A 22,151-nucleotide genomic window follows, 5' to 3' on the forward strand; every position below is an offset into this window, starting at 1 on the left:
GGATGCCATCCGTAGTCCCAAAAATTGCATGCTTCATTCTTTGAAATACTGAAGCTGCAAAGGCTAATCCAGAGGGCAGCTTTTTGAATTTAAAAAGGTCCTCTGGAGTAATTAAGATTGTGTATTTGTGAGAACTTTTGAGCAGAGGAATTTGATGATAGGCTGAAGACAAGTCCAAAGTTGTGAACAAGGAGGCCTCTTTCAGAGTAAACAGCATTTCATTGATATTGGGCAATGGATGACAATCCACAACCATGTTGAAGTTCACATCTCTTAAATCTATTCACATTTGAAGTGTACCGTTGGATTTCTATACAAGAACAATGGGTGAGACCCATTCCGATGAACCAACAGGTTCTATGATGTCAGCACACTGTAGTCTTAAAAGCTCTTCTTTAAGTGCTAAGGATGCCTCTGAGTACCAGTTGCAGAGGAGTAACAGCAGGAAAGAGGGCATGCCCTCAACTCTTGCCTGTAGGCTTCCAGCAGCATCTGGTGGGCCACTGTGCGAAACAGGATGCTGGACTAGATGGGCCTTGGGCCTGATCCAGCAGGGTTGTTCTTATGTTCTTAAGTGGTTGGTGCAATGCTACATTTGTCAGTTTGTAAGTATTGCATTTGCCTTCATCTGCATTTTATTTTTGAAATGTATGGCAGTGCTAGGAATATCAGCAAAAATGTCTGAGAAATCAGCAATCCATTATATGTAACATGGGTTCTATGCTTTTTGGGTCTAACACTATATACCTTTCTGATGTTTCCAGCCCAATACTGAGACTCCCTTTTGTGATACATACACTTCCTTTTCTGCAGTAAGTCCTTTATATTCCAAGACAGCAGTGAAATATCCATTTATGGCCACAGGGGAACCTCCATATCCCTATAGGTTGATGACTAAAGGCTGCAGGTGCAGATCTGATGTAGTAAGGAGTTGCTTGTAAAGTAGAACCAGAATCAGCCTTCATCCACACTTCATGGTCATTAAGTTTGACTTGACAGTGTGGAGGAGAAGGCTCTGTCTTACTTAAAATGCTGTTTGGAAGTGGTTTATCTGCCTCATCCATATCTTATAATGGAGTGGACAGCAGACTTGCAAACCTTAGCAAAGTGTCCTCTTTTCTTGCACGTGTTGCAAGTGACCTTCCATTCAGGACAACGAACAAATTTGGCTTTGCGGGCAGAGTCTCCACATCAGTAGCATTGTTAGCTCTTTCTTGCTTGTGCTGCCACTTTCTGGAGAAGTGCCATATAGAAGACTGGTTTTGGAAGGATTTGGACTGAACACCCTGGAAGTCAGGAAGCTGGTTTTGGGGTACCAAAGAGAGCAATTTGGCACAGTGAAGATCAGCAGCAGCAACAGTAGAATGCAGCAGTTCAGGAATGTAGGCCCAGTAATGCCATGAAATGAAGATGCAGGAACATTCACAAGCTTTGCAGGCTCACATGCATAGCTGGTTCAAAATCTCATCACCAAATGTTTTAGAATTGCTTCCCTCATAAACACAAAGAAATCTTATGCAGGTTTAACTAAGTGTTTATACAGAAACAACTCCATTTTTTCCTCCTCCTTTCCCTCTCTTTTCTTTCTGACTCCTCTCCACAGGGGCGGAGTCACCACTGGGCCAACAGGTTCAAAGAACCCGGGCTGTGCCCAATCAGGGGTCGCATCTCGCAGGTCCAACACATACCCCGTGTCTGACGTCAGATGCGGGGGTGCAGGTTTAGCTCACGAGCGGGGGCCGCACGGCCCCTTCAGTAGTTAAACTCCAACTTCCGAACGGAGCCTCAAGGCTCCATGTGGGAGCCAGACCACTCCACCCACATCTGGCGTGGCTAGCCCCCGCGTCTTGTTGTGAACTATACCTGGTTTTGCACTCTGTACATACTCAGAGGGAAAGAGGCAAAGTCACATCATACACAAACTGAGTTGGTTCTTGGAGATGGTGACCATGTATGATCTGGACGCAGAAACAGAGATAGAGAGAGACACACTCAGAAAGTTCAGTGGGCTTTATTATAAAAAGTTGCTCATCAGGATAAAATAATCCACATTAAAAACATGTTTCCGATTCAAGGTGTAGTGTAATGTGCCTAACTAACATATGTGTGTGTAATCAGTAATTACAGATATCTAATAATCTAACAAGTCCTAAATAAAACATTTAGAGAGAAGCAGAGAAAGAAGAAGGGGGGGCTTAGGAAGGGGGGTAGTAGTGATTAGTAAGGGGGAGGAAAGTAGGGATCCAAGGCTTGTGAAGGCAGCATATTTACCAGGATCAGAGGCTTTGAGAGTGGTGGATCTTTCAGCTGAAGGGGAGAGACTGTAGCTGGGAGCAGCAACAGAGCGATGGTCTGGCTTCTGGTGGTCAAGCAGACAGTTTGCTCAGAGCAAGGCAGAGAGTGAAGGTGCCATGGCTTGGGGAATTCTTGACTTCTCACTGCGCAGTAGAAGTCACAGACAGTTCCTGTCCATGGACAGAATTCCTGCCTCTAGCCCCGCGGCTTGGGCAGCAAACTCTGGGATCGCTCGTGAGCAGATCTTGCTTGGAGGCACAAGATAGCTAAACTGCCATGTCCAGAGACTCCTTCTTATAGTGGTTCATCCTTTGATGTCCATTTGAGTCTTCTGGATCACAAAAGGCGTTTATTCCTGCTATCCTCTGAATATTGTCCTTTAATTACCAAAAATTTCTCAGGATATTTGGTCAGTTCAGAGAGATCTCCATCTCACCTTCTGTAAACTGCTATCTTGAGGAGGGGACATAGTCCAAAGCAAATCTGCATCCCAGATGTGCTAGCCTGGTCCCAAAAGGTGTTAAAAGTCAGGAGAGTTAGTGTGAGACAGCAATTACATTATTTCTTGTGTACCTCTATCTAGTGTGTATTTATAACAAAAGAATATTCAAAGTAACATCAAAAAAGGGGCACATGTGAGTTAATCAACACATTTGGACATGGCAGGAGCATCCTGTTAGTGAGATAAGGGGATTACTGGACAGCAGGTTAATTTCAGCAGTGTGAGACTGGTAATTAAGCTTGACCCATTGTCTCAGTGAGTTTCCACAGATGCTGATAACCAATGCTAGATTACCCCTGCCTCTACAAATCATTTACCAAGCATCACCCAGGCAGATCTGGGCTGTTCACCTTGAGTCCAGGCCTTAATTGAACTCTTAATATAAAATGAAATCAGACACAGGCCTATATTTCACATACTTCTGAGTTGGTACCTCTGGATTGAATGTTGGGGTCAAAGGGGGGGTCCCCAACAGTCTGACATCAGACACGGGGGTGGGGTCAGTGGGGCTGCAGCCACGGCTGCACACAGGCCACCGGCAGTCAGGCTCCGCCAGTGCCACCCCCCACTTTCTCTACATGATCCCCACTGGGGCAAACTTCTAAAAGACAAAACATAAAAGAGCACTAGATAGAATACAACATTGGCCTAATCAAAAAAGATAGTATTTGTTAAGATGAATCTGACCCATATTATGAATAAATTTGAAAATGTCAAGCAAGCAATCTTTAATGTGGTAAATAAACTAACATTAATTACCTTACCTCTATAAGTTTTTAATGTATAGCAAAATCGGTGCTCCTCTAATAATGTTCTTTGCCACTCATTTGCTCCCCCCAAAAGGTTGTTCTAGAGTTGCCTCTGAAGACCATAAGCACAGATATGCTCACAAGTGCAAAACTTTAATATTTTAATACTTTGGAAACAATCCAATAAGGCCAATAGCTCCTAGAGTAAATATCTGTACATTTTGCTTCTAGAAGACTACAGGTACTCACAAGTTTACAAAAATCTTATGGTAAACTTTCTTGCCTCAGAATTACCTGTGAAATCTGAACAGTCTAGATGTAATTTAGTTGAACATTGTCCTCTTACTTTTTTAAAAAACATGTCCTGACTGCATAAAATATGGGTCTTGGTCTTGCACTGGTGTAGCACTCTTGAGATTAGATTGCTTGAAAGCAAAATCACATTTCAGGTATTCAGTAAGGGAAAGTGACTGGTGGGCGGAACTTAAGGTTGACATCATTCTAGTTTTCAGTGTATCCTATCAGACAAAAACAACTCTCAGCCCCCAAAACCCTGCCTGAAGTGTTTTCAGATACCTTTAAAATTCAATGCATTGAAGAGCTGCAAGGACATGAAAAGATGCATCCTTGCTTGCTTCCCCATAACAATGGAAATCCCTTCCTTTCAAAAGGTTGCTCTGTTTTCCAGAAGTTCTTCAAGATTTCCTGCTTTTGAATGACATGCAGGAGGATGAGCTAATTTTAATAATTGTATATGGATTTCTGTGGTAGTATATTTTGTTTATTTATTACATTTATAAACTGCCTGACACCTGAATCTCAAGGTGGTGTGCACAACTTAAAACAATAAATAAAACTCAGTAAAAATAATTAAAACAATTTTAAAATAATCAAGATCTTAAAAATAGTTTTAACAAAAGCATTTTCCAAAAAACTGATTGCTTACTTGATTGAGTGAGTGCCATCAAGTCAGTGTCAACTCTTAGTGACCACATAGATAGATTCTCTCCAGGATGATCAGTCTTCAACTTAGCCTTTAAGGACTCTCAGTGGTGCATTCATTGCTATCATAACTGAGTCCATCCACCTTGCTGCTGGTCATCCTCTTCTTCAATTTCGTTCTACTTTTCCCAGTATTATAGACTTCTCAAGGGAGCTGGGTTTTCGCATATTGTGTCTGAAGTAATATGATAGTTTGAGCTTGGTTATTTGTGCCTCGAGTGTAAATTATGGATTGATTTGTTTTATGATCCATTTGTTTGTTTTCCTGGCTGTCCACGGTATCCTCAAAAGTCTTCTCCAGCACCAAAGTTCAAAAGCTACTGTACTTTTTCTGTCTTGCTTCTTCAAAGCCCAGCTTTCGCATCCATAGAGTGTCACAGGGAAAACCATTGTCTGAATGATTCTAATCGTTGTAGGTATAGACACGTCGCAGCATCTAAAAATCCTTTCCAAGGCCTTCATTGCAACCCTACCAAGTGCTAGTCTGTGGCGTATTTCTTGACTGCTGGATCCTTTACTGTTGATGGTTGATCCTAAAAGACAGAAGCTAACCACCACTTCAATGTCTTCGTTATCAATTCTGAGGCTGGTTGATGTACCTGTTGTCATTAGTTTAATTTTCTTGACCTTTAGTCATAGCCCCATTGTTTCACTGTGTTCCTCAGTAGTCCTGTTGAACTTTAATTTGTAGTGCTGTCCATTTAATTTGGCTGATAATGGGTCACAATTTGATGCAGGCCCTGTCAAAACATTATCTGATAGGGCCCATTCCGATTGGATCCAATACAAGGATGTCTGATACATCTTGTATCAGATTGGGAGGGTGAATGTCTTTCCTACGGGCATTTTGGTGGGCTCTTATTCACTGTTCCCTCTAACAGGGATTCCCAGCAGCAGTGGCATTTTTAAAAGTCGCTCCTGATGGTAGCATTTTAAAATGCCCTTCCCTCTCCAGCAGCCTGACCATAATGCTTCAGGGAAGGAAACAATGTTGTGACATTGCATCCTTTTCCTAGTGTTGTACTAGGAAAAAATGACTGCACCCATGGGGCCCACTGAGAGAGCAGCTTTTTCAAAATCAAAGAAGTAAAAAGAGGCCACCGTACTGCTGTTAGGTAAGGCCTCCAATCAATTGGCTCCATCCAATAGTGCACAATATTATCAGCTTGATTGGATGCTTTTTTTTTTTTTAAATCATTGCAGCCAGTTGGGTAGTGAAGATAGTGATGGCCTGTATTCTAAACACAGCCACTACCAGCAGCCCTTTCTCCCCCCCACAGCCCTGGTATCATAGCTGCCACTTACTTGGAGGCTCACCTCTCTTGTCGCCACCTCCGCTCCTGTCTTCTCCCCCTCTGCTGCCATTAATGCAGAGCACTACTGGTGCTGTGAGCTAAACAAAAAAATAAAAAAACCAACATGTCTCAGTAAGCCAGGCCATAACATTTTAATAGCACCAGTGGCCCAAGTAATCTTAGAAACCGCTGCTCCTGGAGCTTTAGGAGCTGTCTCAATGGTGGCAGTGGCACCTAAAGCTGCGCTTTGCCCAGCCATTGTTTGCTATAAAGACAGGATGTCTTTATAGGACCAGCAGCCAGTGAAAGCTTAGGAGCCACTGCTGCAGGTTCTGGAGCTCTAGGAGCTGCCAGAGAGCAGTGAGTGAGGTTGTGAGTGTGTGCAGAGGGGGCAGGGGCAGTTCAGAGGGCTGGGGGTGGGGGAGAGGAAGCCTGGGAGGTGGCTCCTGATGGTCAACAGCTCATGTTCCTCGAATAAGACTGCTCAATTTTAGCTCCACCCTGATTGCAGCCATGCATAGTCATATTAATTTGACTGTCTCATTTAAAAAATTCTGATAAATATCTGATGGCTGAAACAAGTTGCTGAATAAAATAATTCAGGTCAGAAAACTTACATTTGCTTAAAAGTAATTTGCAGAGGAAAAAAATTGAAGATTAAAAATTCATTTATACTACCTAGATATGATGGCCTCAGGCAGCTCACTGGAGGGAATCAAATAGATTAATTAGCTTGTCTTTATGGCAGGAAATCATCTGAGATACCCAGAGTTTCTTTTTAGTAGAATTGCACAGGGGGAAAATAAGGTAGAGATTTTAATAGTTAATTTTGTGTGTGTGTGTGTGTGTGTGTGTGTGTGTGTGTGTGTATGTATATATTTCCCCATTTTAAGTTGGAAACAATGTATTGTGTTATTGTTTGAATTTGTTTCAATGTTTCAGGTAATAAATTTTTATCATTGTTCTTTGTTTTAAAATTTGTACTGTTTCAATAGTAGAGTCAATCATTAACTTACATTTCTCCCACTGGAATTAATGGGAATTAGAAGTGCTTAACTTCATTTGACTTTATGTGTCACAGTTTTCTTTTTAAAGTAATTACAGAGGCCAGCAAGTGCTCCATCACTACAGCAGAAGGGAAGGGAGACTCGTGTCCTTACCAGAGAGAAATGAAGTGACTTCCAAGGCAGGGGGCAGATTTGTCAGTACTACTTTGCATGTGCAAGTACATGGGTGGTGAATGGCCAGTAGTACATGTGTGGGCACTTAGATCAGCAAGCCATGCAGGGGCGCTGTTCACTAGTCATGCCAACAACATTGCCCCCTGCCTTGGCTGCTGCCTGATTTCTTCCTCTAATTAGGACATGGCTTCCCCTTTCTCCTTGGCTGCTACTCTTCAGGAATGATTGAATGCCACCTTACCAACCATAGGAGCAGCTTTAAAATTAGACTGATTTTCTGGGTTGCCAGTCTGGCATTCCTCATTGCGTACATTCAGTGGCTGACATCCTTTCTACATCCAGTGTAAAAGCAGAAACATCAGTGCTTTTGGAAAGTTTGATAAACTGAGCTTCATTGCTGACTCAGCAAATTTCAGTGATCTTCCCTTCCCCAGGAATAAGTCATACAGCCCTCAGGGACATGTTTTTGGGTGACACAGAAGACTCCCGGAGGTTGTTAAAATACACATACACACACAAAAAAAACCCCTGTGCAGCATTAGTCTAGAACTCTTCCGAAGCACTGGTGCCATCTATACCAGTGCTCCTCCTATTGCACCAGTACTGTTAGGTTGTGGATTCATTGTACACCAGTTTGGATTTTGGAAAAGTGGTGTGTAAATTTTAATAATCATATTAAATTTAGTTGCTGACATCCAAAGCAGGCACATTGAGAAGAAACATTTGTGCCATGGAGAGCTTTCCTCGCAACACAGTGTCAGGCGTGCAGTGTTGTGGTGGTGGACACATTTTGATGCTTTGTTCTGGGTGTGGCTACATTTTTGATGGCTACATTTTTGGACTGATTTGAGTCAGATCTGTGGCAGGAAGATTAAAGCCCCACTCCCCATCATGGAGGGTGCTTGGTCGAATTACTTTTTAAACAAGAAGCAAAGTTAACATCTAGTTTAGTTATCTTTTTTCCAGTGAATCTAGTCTTAAACATCAGTCGGTTGTATGCAATGGCTTGTAAACATGAAGTACTGCTCATTTACTGTATGCCTGTATCATTGCGTGTTGGATGTTCAATTTACAGCATACAGTCCACTATGATCACATGCTGTGTTAATGAAACTGCCTCAAGGGTGATTGGCCTGTACCCCCTAGTTTGGGCGAATGTGGAAAATTTAGCTCACAAGGGGAGACAGTTCCAATCAGCCTTAACTTGTGCAAGTGTATGAACTCAAGAAAATCAGCTTCAGAGAGAGGTTTGAATTAAATCAAAAGTTTATTTATTATTAAAATAAATAAGTTTATTAAAAATAAAAGTTTTATTAAAACTTTTATTATTCAAGTTTTAATAATAAGTTTATTAAAAATAAAATCAGACTAAATTACTATGTGGCCCTAATTTAAAGGCACCTAGATATGCTAAGAAATAGACTACTGTAAGGCACATTTAGCTTAAAGTTCCAAATTATGTATAAATTCCCAAGCAGAATAGAGAGGTTTCTTTAAGATAGAGGGGCAAGATTTCAGAGATAAGAGAAAGGGATAAGTTCAGCCCTGAAGAAGCCAGGCAAGAGGCTATATCACCTGCCCTGAAGAGGGGAACACCAAGGTGGAGTTTCTTGTTGCAGTCTGCTGGGGTCCAGAGTGAGAGGCACTAGGGAACAATGAGGTGTTTCGCAGTGGGAGTCCCAGGTGTAGTAATACACAAGAAAGCACACTGAGTCATGGAATTAGGGATACTTATATCCCAAAACGTGCCTTGAGGGAACTTGTCTTTTGTCCTACTTTGCTGAACAGGGGAGCCCAGGCAACCTTTTTTTTGGAATGCATTATGTCTTAGTCCTTCCTGGGTAGGAATGTGTATGAATCACCTATGGCATTCAAGGCTGATTCTGAGGACAGTTGGAGTGTGCAGGTGCGTTTAAAGAATATTCTGTGCTGGGAGGGCTTCCCAATAATTCTATCAAGAGTTTCGATGGGCATCTCTTCAAAGTTACATCACTAACTCATCCCTATTGTAATGGAGGCTGCAGATAAGAAACTTGTCTTATCTGTCTTTTCCCCCTGCATTATCTTCCTTTGAGAGAGGAAGAGGGGAGTTTTGATTTCATTCCAAGGCTGAAATGATTTTAGATGCTGGACACTTGCAGTAGCTAGTCCTGGGAGCAGAGTTGCACCTAGGTAATTTTGGAGCCTGGACCTAAAGGCCTTTGGAGGCCCCCCTCCCCTGCAAATTAAGCATAATTATGCTCCACTGGGTGACCAAACCACCCAGGATAGACTAAAGAGGATTTGAGTGCCCCCAGGGGCTGTGGAGGCCCTGGACTTTGGCCCCAAAGTACAGGGGTAAGAGTGCCTCTGTCTGGGAGTCTGCTTAGCTGGGCACCCCTTATAGAGAGTGTGAAGCTAATCCGCTTTCCAATTTGTGGGGCTTGTAGTCAAATCTAACGGCAAACAGTCCACTGCAAACTAAGCAACTTGTCCCCATGTATAACATAGACTGGGAGCTCACATTGCAGTACAGCTTCTGAGCATAGCAAAAGTGCAATCTCCAAGCATGGAGATGCAGTTGCAACCAGGGAGGCTTCTGGGAGTGAGCAGAATAAGCTCAGCTGGTAACAACTGCTTGCAAACATATACCATTCTGTCTGATCTCAGATATCTTGGGCATGGGTAGCTTCTCCATGGTGGCAGTAAACGGTGGAATCTGCCCAATTTACATTTGGTATTCCACCACATGACTGTCTCAGCCCAGAATTGCAGGGCTGGAAGTCAGCCAAAGCTGAATAAAAATTATGCCTACCTTGTGCCAAAAAGGTAAATGAGAATATATATATTACTTTTAGCTGATATGGGATTTATACTCACTCAAGTAATTTGTCACTGAAACCCTCATCACCTACACTGTTGGAAAGATGGAAAGAAGATTTGCACCAGAAGGTTTAAAACCCCATACAAAATTAATATTTTTTTAATTCTGTCTCTTTTATGTTTGCTTTGTAAAATTAATGCACAAGGTTAGGAAGAAATCATTTTTATGTTATGATTGTCAGCAGAAGTACCTGTAGGTACGTGGTACCTATTCATTTTCAATTTTCATATATTCTTCCCCCCTCCTTCAAAACCCTTTTGCTATCTGTGGATTCAAATGTGAGCGGCATAATTTTCTCCCAAAGTAGGAGAAGCCAGTATCTTATTATGTTTGGGTTCTTTAATTTTATTTTTAATTTGTCAGATGGATTAAATTTTATATTTGAAATTCTTCAGGATTGGAGAAATGAATGTGAAATGAAACAAATTGAGATTTCTTATGTACTGGGGGAACAGTAATGATTAAATTAGTAATTCAACAGGGCATCTGCTTACACCTTTCAGCTAGTATCTGTAAGAAGGCACACTACATTTCCCCTTGAATGTGAATTATATAGATGCTTTATGAGCTTTTCACAATTCTGACTGTGTCAATTTTTCCCAGATCATTGAAAGGATTTAATTTAGGAGAAAATCCATTTCCAGAGTTTGTTTCAATAAGTTGCTAAATTGGTTCAATACTCTAAGGTATATTAAGACAAAATTAAATCAGGTTTGGCCAAAAGGCAGAAAAGAGTCCTCTTGCTCTTCTTGCAGTTCTAACAAAATTTACATGCATAGAATAGTGTAATTTTCAAACATCAAAAGAATATTAATGAAGTAGTTGGTACTAACCATGTATATTTCTATGCATCAGGTTTTTTGCTTTGTATAGTCCTTGAAAAGAAGATTGATGAAATAATCCATAGGAAAAAAATTGAGAATCTTCAACTTCAGGGGGAAAAATCAAGATAATCAAATGAGTTGTTGTTTTGGTTTTAGTGTTCACTTGTGTGTAAATACCACATTTTTAAAATTAACACCTGAATTCACGTCAAGAACTCATTCTAACTAATATTTCCATTAACAAACCACCTTCAAGTGCAGTGATGTTCAACTTCTGAGGTTTGTGGAGGAGCTGGGTGAAATGTGTTAAACCTGTGTGTGCTTCTCTGGAAATAAGTGGCACTGAAACAAATGGGACTTGCTCCCCAGTAAATGACAATGCATTGCAGTCCAATTCTGTTTTCCTGGAGGTCTTGCACAATGGCGGACATCCTGACTAGTGAAGCACATGTGTAAAGCGGTTCAACCAGGATTTACCAGGAGTTTGTGCACAATTCATCCAGTCCTCCTACAGAGTACTCTTGTGCCAGAGGGCTATGACTTCTGAGTGCTGCTTGCACTCCAGAAGCACTCTGCAAGATCAGAAACACATCACAGACCCTCAGTGATGTGTTACTAATCTTGCAGAGTACTTTTGGACCACAAAGAGTGCTAGGCAGTCCTACCCCTCTGATACAACAGCCCACAGGTAGGAGGACTGGGAAAGTTGTGCACAGGTTCCTAGTGCATCCCCACCAAACATCTTTACACGTGCCCTTGGTTAGGATGTTGGCGTGTTCATTGGGACCTACTTCTAAGTACACATACATAGGATTAAATGGTCAGTATAGTAACTGGTCTGCATATTGTGACTATTAAAGCTAGATACACCTTGTTTTATTCTATATTCATCAAATTTAGTGAATAATGACTGAATTTGGACTAATACCCTTTTTCTAAGGCAGAATGAACTTAATACATCTTTCCTTCATCTCTATAATCTTTCTTAGCCTAAAAAATGTAAAAGAGGAAAGAGAGGAAGTCTCTCCCCTCCTCCCCCCTCCCTTCTCTTTCTAATTCTGAAGGGAGGAATTGACATGTTCAGTACTTCAATGCCTTAGGCAAAAAGTAAAGGAAGAGAGAGATCCATATTGTTTATTAAAATTGTAATCTTGTGGGAAATCATATGTGTGTTCTTACTATGGACATTTCAAAAGTATCAGTAATGCAATAAATCCCTTCTGAATGCATCTCAGATGGGGTGTGTGTGTGTGTGTGTTTCATTTTCAGCTGCAAAAGCTGAGATTCTTAGGTATTCAGTGATCTTTTTTTGTTGTTCAGTTAGTACTTCTGATATGGTATTAGTTGTGGGAATTCAGTTCTTGTCAACAGTCATTGCATGCCTTTTTGTTTTTCTGTTTTTCAGAGGAAAAGACACACACAAGGCCTCTTGTTAGCTCTTGAGAATACAAATGATCTTCAGTAATATAATTATTACCCATTATAAGAAATTACGGTTTATTTCTTGATCTTCAAATAGAAGGGGTTATAGTGAAAAGAGATGTATTAGGGACTTCTGTAGGTGCTGAATGTTTAAGCAATAGCATATGGCGATTATCAAGCCCATGAAAGTTATAGCTGCAGTGCTTTATTATAGTTCTCTGTTCAGGTATTATTTTCTGAGTGAGACTAATAATATATCTTGAATGTATCAGCAAAATAAATCCCTTTGGGCTGTGGAAAATTAACAAAATCCTATGATGAACTTTGTAGAGCAATGTGCTTTATTAACTTGTCCTTTTTCATAATCTGCCCTATATAACATAACCTAAAGCTTGATTAGGTTACGTTTAACAGTGCCATTGATGATGCTCCATGGCTGGTTGTGTCAGTTATGGATTCTGCAGTCTTTACATTCCAAATGACGAAACATAGTAAAAGTTAATCAGAATTGGCTGTAAGGCTCTGCATTTCACTTTGGATCATGTGCCTTCGACACAGAAAGGTGTGAAAATTAGCATAAAACAAAAATCCCATGAATATTCAACATATTTACACAGTGGCTGACATCCAGAGCAACATGCCAACGATACAGTAAGAGGCTGCTTCCTCATAGCTATAGGGTTCACAAATAGCAGAGTGTGTACTGGGGGTGGGGTGGAGCCATTTTTGCTGATCCCCCAAGCCTCCATAAGTGCTCTGTACCTTCCTGAAATTTGTTCCTGAGAGTTATACAGCCTTCAGGAATATATTTCTGAAAGGCACAGAATGCTTCTAGATCCAGGGCAATCAGTGAAAACTGCTCCTCTCTCCCCATGCATGCTTACTCTGCTGCTTGAGAAACCTCTGGCTGCATTAAGAGCAGCCTTCTACTCCGTCCATGGTACATTGCTCTGGATGTTAACCAGTGTTATTTTACCCTGAAATTCCTGTTCCACATTTGATATGTCTGCATTAACTTATATCAGAAGTTAAAGTCTGCATTAGCCAGTATGAGAAGGTTGGATCTTCATCAGATATGTTCCAAGGCTCAAGACCAAACTGCTTCCAGTTTTACTGTGTGTAGGAATAACTGCAAAGATAAGGAGCCGAGTCTACATAACAACGTGAGTGGTCTCACTCATCACCATGGCTTTCCCAGATTATTTTTTTTTTCATGAACATCATCATGGAGGATGGTTTCTCAGGCATTCTTCATTTATTGAAGAATAGTAGGAAATAATGGAAATTATAATGAGGCATGCATGCAAGGTCAGCTTCAGGTTTGAATGGGTCCTTGATGGAGCTACATGATAACTCTCAAGTTGCTGCCAAAGCAAAACTACAACCCCCTCATTCCATCCTACTACAGAAGTTAAAATATAAGCCCAGTGGTAAGCTTGAAGGCTGCAAGACTCTTGGTTGAATGGCTCTGCAGCCATTATCAGGGAGGAATATTCCCACTCATCAATTCCCCCCCGCAATTGTCTTGACTCTGGCAAAGTTAATTTTACTCCACCTGATCGGTACCATCCCCAGTGACACACCAGGGAGTACAGTTTTTGGAAGAGGGCTTCAGTCTCAGCACTCTTTGATAAAAAATAGAACTAACAGACCTTCCACACACAGCAGCTACCATACTGCCCCAGCTGTCCCTTGATCCAGGACACCTTGCAGCTGTCCCTACTGCTTTGCCCACACAGTGGTTCCCAGAACCCACCTTCCCCTTTTGCCAAATATCTGGCTGTGGGCCACAATGAGGGTGGTTGTCCCCAGCAGCCACCACTCCTTTGCCATGCTGAGTAAGAGGCAAGCTGCTGAAGGAAGGCCGGATGTGTCTCTGTGGCATACTAAGCCATTGCTTTTAACAGCCAAGTGATAGCCTTGTGGCAAGGAGGGGTTATTGCAGCTGCTATGTGCTTTGGTGGCTTCTGCCCCTCCCAGGTGTGGGGAGCAGCTCCAAAGTGCTCTGGAGATTGCCAAGTGTGACCAAACATGGTCAGAGTTGTTTTGGCTGCCCTCTCTAGCATTGGGGTCAATGTGAGCATGGCTGGTGATACGATGAAAGCTTTCCAAGGGGAGGGCAGCACAAGAACTGCTGGGATTCCATTCACATCTCTGGAGGCTAATGGCTCCCTTCAGCCAGCCCCTCTGGAGCCACTAACCAAGATTGTGTGGGTGCTATAGCACAGCGTCCCAGCAGCGATCGTGCTCGTGTGCCAGGCTCATTTGCCAGTCCTGGCTAGCCTCCCTAGGCAGAAAAGCAATCATGGGAACATGACTATAAAGAAAATATTGCTGTGGCACTGCATGAATCCTATTCAATTGATGTCCATTACAGATATGCTGAGGAACATTAAAACCAAGCATTGAGGATAATTGCCTTCAGAACTTTGGCATGTTATGCTTATGTAAAACAACAGCACTATTGCATGCATTTGTGGAGGTAAACAGGAATTATTATTTTTTTAACATTGTATCTCCCGCTCTTCCTCCAAGGAGCCCAGAGCGGTGTACTACATACTTAAGTTTCTCCTCACAACAACCCTGTGAAATAGGTTAGTCTGAGAGAGAAGTGACTGGCCCAGAGTCACCCAGCTAGTTTCATGGCTGAATGGGGAAGGAGTGCATACACAGATATCGTCAATCTCTTAAATTTTGGTCTGGTTAACTTTGATTAACCTTTGCATTACAGGCATGAAAAAAATCAAGTTTTTAATGTAATTTCTTCATCTTTTGTTTTCATACTATTTTGGATTATATAATAAAAGCTAAAAAGGGGAGCAGATCCTTCATAAATTATAGAAAATATATTTATAAGCAATTGCTTATTATATTTGTGATTTGCTGATAAGAAATAAGTACTCAGAATTGCTTCTTAGAATTTTTATTTTTATTGCTTCATAAAGTTAAGGTTTATATTTCAGTCTAGATTATTATTATGCTGTTTAGGAATTACAGGCATACAATTATAGTTTCATGGCATTTGCATTTATTATCAAATGCATGGTGTTGGCTAGACCTGCCTAGAATGGCAGTTGCATTGCCATTATAATTTAAATTAAAATGAAGATAACACTGATCAAAGAAGACAAGTCAGATGTAGTGACTAAAACAAGAAAATTATGTATTTGATAAGCAAATGAATACAGTGTTCTCAAAAATATGCAAAGGCAGAGATCATTGTTGTGCAAGGGAAAACTAGATGGGGACTTGATATTTTGGTCTTTCATCCTTATCTGGTGGCTATAATAGAAACATCACCTACATGCATACAGCAGCCTTGAAGGGTCGGGAGCATTATGTCAATCTTGCTGTCCTACTTTAAGTGATCTCTGTGTGGTTTGATTTGTGCAGAAGCAAATCTCTAGATCCTTGTTGGGGAAGTGCAGGAAAGCTTCAGTTTGCCATGAACAGTGTAAGAATATAAAAATGGCCCTGCTGGATCAGACCAAATATCTGTGTAGTCCAGCAGTCTGTTTCCCACAGTGCCAACCAGGATTCCTCTTGGAAGCTAAGAAGCAGGGCATGATGGCTGTAGGGATGGCATCTTCAGAAGCTTACTGCCATAGTGATGGCAGCACTCTACCGGTGCTGTCCATTTAGCCATCATGACTGATAGACTTATCCTCTATAGATCTGATCTATGAGTCAAATCTTCTTTTAAAGCCATCTAAGCTTGTGACCATCACTGTATTTTGTGTATCACAAATTAATTATACATATCCTCTGTGCTAACAGATACAAATTAATTACCCAGGAATGGATCCCTTCTGTAGGATAGTTTCTCTCTTTCTCAGAGGAGCACTGTTGTGCCCTGCATGGGGACAATATGTTTGGGAGGGCAAGGATACAATAATTTCTGTATGGAGCAACTCTATGTTTGTGGGCTGGATCATTGCCTGTAGTAAATAGCCATCATTCAACAGAACCTAGGTTAATCAGTTCTGCAGATAGGTAAAGGAGATGTGCATGAACATGCACATTTATACATCAGCATTTATATCCTGCATGTCTACAACTGAATTGTACCCAAGGCACCTAACAATTCAAGCAGAAATTACAGACATATAGGTTAAAAAAAATCATACAGTTAGCATTGTCATGAAAATACAAAACAATTTTAGCAAAACAATTAACTTAGGAAGACAAATCTAAGCAAAAACATGCTGAAACAGGATTGTTTTCACTGCCCATTGAAGGGTGGGCAGCAGGGCCGTCCCTAGGGGTGTGTGGGGCTGGGGGCGAATCAGCATGTGCGGGGCCTCCTTAACATTTCCCGAGGGCCGCTTGCTGCCTGCCTCGGCCATGGCTCTCTGTCTCCTCCACCCATGGTCCTGCTTCCAAGTACACATTTTTAAGGAGGCAATCCCATATATACATTATATTCCCTTTCTTCCCTCTACCCTCAAGAAAAGGTGGGGGGAGAAGGGAAAGGCCAGGCGCCCATTGGCCGATCAAGCTACAAGTGAGCAAAAGATGCTCCTCTGCAGCCAGCCAGGTGGGCTGGGGCTGCTCCACACTGCTGGGGGGCTGGCTAGGGCAGGGATATGGTGGGGTGCATGCAGGGCCTTTCGTTGTCCCGATTCTTAGCCAGGCTGTGGAAGGGAGAAGGGTCTGGCTGCAGCCTGAGAGGCAAAAGAGGCAGGCTCTCTCCGCCACGGACTAAGAGGCAGCCCCTCTACCCAACATGTTGTTGACCCCCACCCCCTGCCTGCCGTGCATCGCTGGAGGCACCGGACTATTTCTCTTGTGCCAGGGAACAACAAAAGGGCAGAGATCATAATCGAGACACGGCTGGAGGGGAGTGGGAAGCATGAAAGCTGCCTGGCCAGATTCTAGAAAAGAATCTGTGCTGGGCCCAATGGCCACGGAAGGAAAAGGGGCAGAGGGTGGCGGAGGGTAGAGGGATGCTGATGGTCACTTGCGTTGTGTGCCTAAAGTGAGAAACCTAGTCCACCAGGAAATGCTGTGCAGGAAAAACAGACATCTATTTCTTCAGGAGTGTGCAGAAGAAGGAAGCTCACGGGTAAGAGAGGCAAGGAGCAATGGGCTGCAAACTCGCGACTACGGCGCACTGGCAGTCCCGTGGCTCCTGAGCGAAAGTGAAGCCCGAGAGCAGCAAATAAACACAAACCACCACTCCTAATCAAAACAAACTGCTCTGGCAGCTATGTGCGCACCTCTCCAGAGTGGTGTGTGTCTCTGAGGGGAGCCTCCGGGAAGCCCCATGCAAAGCGAATTCCCCATTGAGGTCTGGGGGAAAGTTTCAAAGGTTTCTGTGCAGGAGGAGACCACTTTTGACTCCTTGCTGGCAACACCTTCACCATCCACCTGCAGCGCTCTCTGGGAAGCACCGAGGCAATGGGCAAGCTGAAGGAAGGCTCTGGCAGGATGCCGCCTCGAGAAGAGCTTCAAGGTTCAGCACTGGGGAAGTGGACAAGCACCCTTAGGTGTTCCTGGGAGCCCAGCATGGCGCTCTTCTGGCAGGCAAAGGGGCTGGAGCTATGATTTTGTTTGACGGGGGAAACCTAAAATGTCATTTTAAAGAAATGTTTTGGCTCATGAAGGGGAGACCCCAGAGACAGCCTGAGGCTGGGGAAGGCTCCTGGGCAGGTGAGTGAGGGGCACCGGGAGGAGGGAGGGGGAGAAAGAGGAGGCAGCAGGCCCAGAAGGGCCATCTGGAGAGATGGATGCAGGGCAAGCAGGAGGGATGCACAAGTGGAGAGGTGAGCAGCTTCTGCCCCTGCCACCCAGCCCCAAGCACACATTCAGGTGGCTAGTTTCAAGGCAGGCATGCAGCATGAGTGAGGTGGCTGAGCGAACAGCTACTCGGCATCAGCGCTCACAGCACCGCCACAACTGCCACCATGGGATTCCTCTATACGCGGGGCCTGGGGTGATTGCACCAGTCACCCCGCCCTAAGGACAGGCCCACTGGGCAGCCATGGTTACTAGTATACCTCCTTGGAAAGGGTGTTTCATCATCTTAGCACTACTACTGAGAAGGCCCTCCCTCTTGTGCCCCGCCATGCTCCTGGCAGCAAACTGGAAACCAGTGAGATTTGCAAAGAAGCATTGTAATATGTCCTGATCTCATGGCCACAAGCCTGGCAACCACGTTCTGAACCAATTGCAGTTTCAGAACAGTGTTTTCCCAGGAAAGTTCCATGTAGAGAGCATTACAGTAATCCAACCTCCAGGTTAATAGGGCATGAACAACTAAGGTCAGGTCTCACTTCTACAAGTAAGGGCACAGCAAAAGTTCGACTTCTGAAGAAGTTCTCCTGCACACAGCTGCCATGTGTGGCATTTCCCTCCACTTTTGAACTGTGGTCATGGCGACAGAACAACTGATGCTGTTGAAAGGAAAAGGATATTCCTTCTCTTTCCTTTCATGTCCTAGTTAACTCTCCTTCCTGTCTAGAATATCCTGGGGATCCTAGGACTGAAATATTTAATTATACTGATGCTGTTTATGGCAGTTTTTTAAAAACAAAAACAAAAACAACGCTTTTTAAAAAGTAGCCACCATCCCCACCACAGAGGAGGATGGGCTGTTCCTGCTGCCACCGCCCCCACCCACAGTAACCCCCTCCAACATCACTGCTGTTGTTTTGAACCTCCTGTGCTGCTGCCACCAGCTCTTACGGAACTAAACAACACACCTTGTGTGCAAGACGTTAGCTGGGAAATGGTGCATCCTCAACCACTGCCATTTCCCAGCTGGATTTTCACATACCAGGCACGCTATTTAGTTCCTCTACCACTAGCACCTCCAGGGCTGGAAGCAGGGTCTGAAGGCAGCTGCAGGGGCTGGAGGTAGCTGCAGAGGCAGCGGTGGCTCATGAGGTCAGAGTGTGGCACCAGTTATGAGGAGGAGGCAAATGAGAAGCCTGCAAAGGCACCCCCTTGAAGCATCTCCATGAGCTTGTGTTCACTTAACATGTTGGGATATTGCTAGCTCTGTCCTTGCTGTGAGCAACCCATGCAGTGTGGCAGCTGTCTCACGCAAGGCACGCTCATAATTAGTGATTCAATTTAGCAATTCTGGATCCTGTGATCCTGGGTTCCAACTTGAGACTAAGCAGCCTAGTGCTTTTAGCTGAGAAAGAAAAGTGGGTGCATGCAAATGCAGGTATCCATTTGGATGAGGAGTGATTTGGCAACTAGCACCGACAAATCCCCATGGTGGTAGCAGGCCCTGCTACCTCTTTTGTAGGGATGTGCATAAAACTAGATTTCCTGGTTTGGGCTGAGTCCAAACTGAGCTTGAACAGAACCAGGTATGTTTGGTTTTGGCACCCTGAACAAAGGATCTGGCCTGGCTCAAATTCGAGCTGGTTCAGACCCAGTTTGGGGGTGCCAGGGACATTCCCCCCTCAAAAGGAGGACTTACTGCCTCCAAGGCTTGGGGGTGCTGCTGGCAGCCATGGGGGGTGTTCTCTGTTGGTTCCCCTCCTCCTGTTCTCCCCCCAGTCTTCCCTGGGCTGTTTCGGCCCTTTCTGAGTTGTCAGTGGCCATTTTAGAGACTGTTATATATGCGCCCTGTCCATTTGCGTGGCCAGGTCATGACCCAATCACACAAATGGCCAGGGCACATGCACTGAGGCCTCCAAAATGGCCACTGCCACCTCAGAAAGGGCCAGAATGGCCCAGGGGAGATCGGGGGAGGGGGAACCACCAGAGGACTCCCCGTTCCACAGCCATGGAGCACCTCCCAAAGCCACCGTGAGTTTTTAAAAAATTAACTGTAGAACCCCTGAGCCAGCCAGGAGGATTCAATATTGAACCAGCTCGAGATCAAGCCAGTTAGCACATTCCTACTCTCTCGAATCTTCTTTTCAAGAATAGAGAGCATGTGAAACATGGCCCCGAGAGCCCACCTTTTATAGAATTTGTCCAATTTCAAACCCATTGAAGCAGTTAAACACTTAGTTCAAAACCCCTGCTCAGGTGACAGGAGTGTGACAGGGTGTGTGGTTTATTCAGAGAATGTCCATAACAAAAGGCTCTATTGTATTTAATCTTCATTCTTAGCTTTGAGTTCCTGGCCTTGATTGCATTATGAAGTGCCTGAACAGGTTAAAGCCCACTGTGGCCTCACATGCTCTTTGCATATTAACATTTCTTTTGTGCATCAGGAGCTCATACTAACTTATGCTTCCTCAAGGATTCACCTTACTCAAATGGAAAACCCATCAGATATCTGCCTTGTGCCAGGGTGCTGCTTATGGCAAGTCATAGGTTCCAAGCACAGACAGAAGTAAAAGGAGCAGGGAGAACAGGCTGTCTGCTGGCAGTAATTTTTCTTTCGGCTTCTCTTTTCCAACCTGTGAGGTGGGATCAATTGTCTCTTTAAGCAAAATAAGCCACAATGCAAAGAGTATGTAAAAAGGCAACTCAAGTGGTTGCTTTGGAGCAGCTGCATTTTGAGAGGCATTAACGAAGCACCACACTGCCTAAAAGATGCACTCCAAGATAGCCTGCCATGCTGCACAGGAAGTGACATTGCAAGGGATCCTGGGACCCAAAATCTTTAATTATGCTGATGCTGTTTGGCAGTGAAATGGCGGGACAGAAACTCTGATCTTTTGATAACATGCCAAAGTGAATGTGGGAACTTACCTACAATTTAGCTCTCACCAGGAACTTGTTCTCCAGAGCTGTGCAGATTCAAGTGAGGATAAATAATTAATTTAATTAGATATGTACTTTGAAAATCTATACATTTTAATGCTTGCAAGGGCAGTAATTATGGCTCTTCATTCTTATTGAAAATAGAACTATATCACATTCCTGTCATAAATTCTCAGAGGTTTGCATGTCAAATTGGCCAATTGTCTGACTGACATTTCTATTGCATATTCCCTATAGTATAGTCAGGAACTCATCAAGACAGGCATGGACGATAAGTCCCTCTGCTTTATTAATATTGTGTATTCTGGGTTCCTTGAAGTAGTGGTGCATATTTTAGTGTGAGCTATTAACATTTTGTTGTACAAATTACTCCATTAGGCCATAGAAAATTAATATATTAATTTCTGCGAAGATAAAGCAGCATTTAGTATTTTAAAAAACTCAAAAGGATTAGTAAGTCTAGCAGAAAAATAGGCCCTATGAGTATCAGTGATATCCTTGTAACAAGAACTTCTGTTGTTCTGCCCACATTAATGAACATTAAAAATATTTGCATTTACTAGCTGAATAATCATGCTGGTGATTTTTTTAATAAGGGAACTTGCCTAGCTTACCATTATTATCCAAATTAATAGGCAAATTTAGAAAGGTTTCGTTCCTTCCTCCAGGGTGAAGGAGGTAAAGGAATGAGTAGAGAGCAGAGAGCACTAGTCACTTTCATCTGGTAAGGGCTTGCTACGCTTAACTGAACTGTTCCTGTTCTAGCATAGCTAGCTACAGAACTCACTTCTCTTTAAAATACTGGTCTGTATGGTTTAGGCAGACAGTAAACATTGCAAAAGGATGACCTGGCCACACAGAGGCCCATTGCGCATGCACGGCAGCCTCCAAAATGGCCTCCATAATGGAGGAAAGGCCTGGAAAGGGCTGAAGAATGCCTGAGGCAGGCAATTTTTGGCACAAAGAAGGTTGGTGGGGGGAGGGGGAACCTCTGCGGACCTCCCCATAGCCTCGGAGAAGCCCCATGGAGGGCGTAAGTACGTGTGTGTGTGTGTGTGTAGATATAGATAGATAGAAATTACTCGCGATTCGGTCCAGGGTCAGACCAAATTCAATTTAACCTTGAACCTGTTTGCACATCCCTAGTAAAATGTCCCTAAATTTTCAGAGATCTCCTGCAAAAAGCCTGAGATGCAGGCGCGTAACAACGATCGGCAAGGGGAGACAGTTGTCTGGGGGCCCCACTGCCTGGAGGGGCCCCCCAGAGGCACCTCACGTGACTCCCCATTGCCCCCTGCCCAGCCCCAAGGCCCCTCAGCCACTTGCCCTCTTCGCAGTCTCT

The 22,151-nt window shown here is 43.4% G+C and overlaps 1 protein-coding gene and 1 long non-coding RNA gene across 8 annotated transcripts in view; one reads left to right on the forward strand and one right to left on the reverse strand.

The window, feature by feature from the left end:
- The window catches only part of LOC128343024 (uncharacterized), a 37,994-nt gene extending 32,068 nt beyond the window's left edge, over nucleotides 1-5,926 (reverse strand). Inside the window, exon 1 of the long non-coding RNA XR_008315316.1 lies at nucleotides 5,854-5,926. This is a non-coding gene — a long non-coding RNA (uncharacterized LOC128343024). The remainder of the gene's footprint in view (nucleotides 1-5,853) is intronic.
- TRPM3 (transient receptor potential cation channel subfamily M member 3) overlaps nucleotides 1-22,151 on the forward strand; it is a 598,368-nt gene that overhangs the window by 139,183 nt on the left and 437,034 nt on the right. The gene's annotated exons all lie outside the window — the stretch shown is intronic.

This window comes from Hemicordylus capensis, chromosome 2 (assembly GCF_027244095.1).
Source record: "Hemicordylus capensis ecotype Gifberg chromosome 2, rHemCap1.1.pri, whole genome shotgun sequence".
NCBI classification, from domain to species: Eukaryota; Metazoa; Chordata; class Lepidosauria; order Squamata; family Cordylidae; genus Hemicordylus; species Hemicordylus capensis.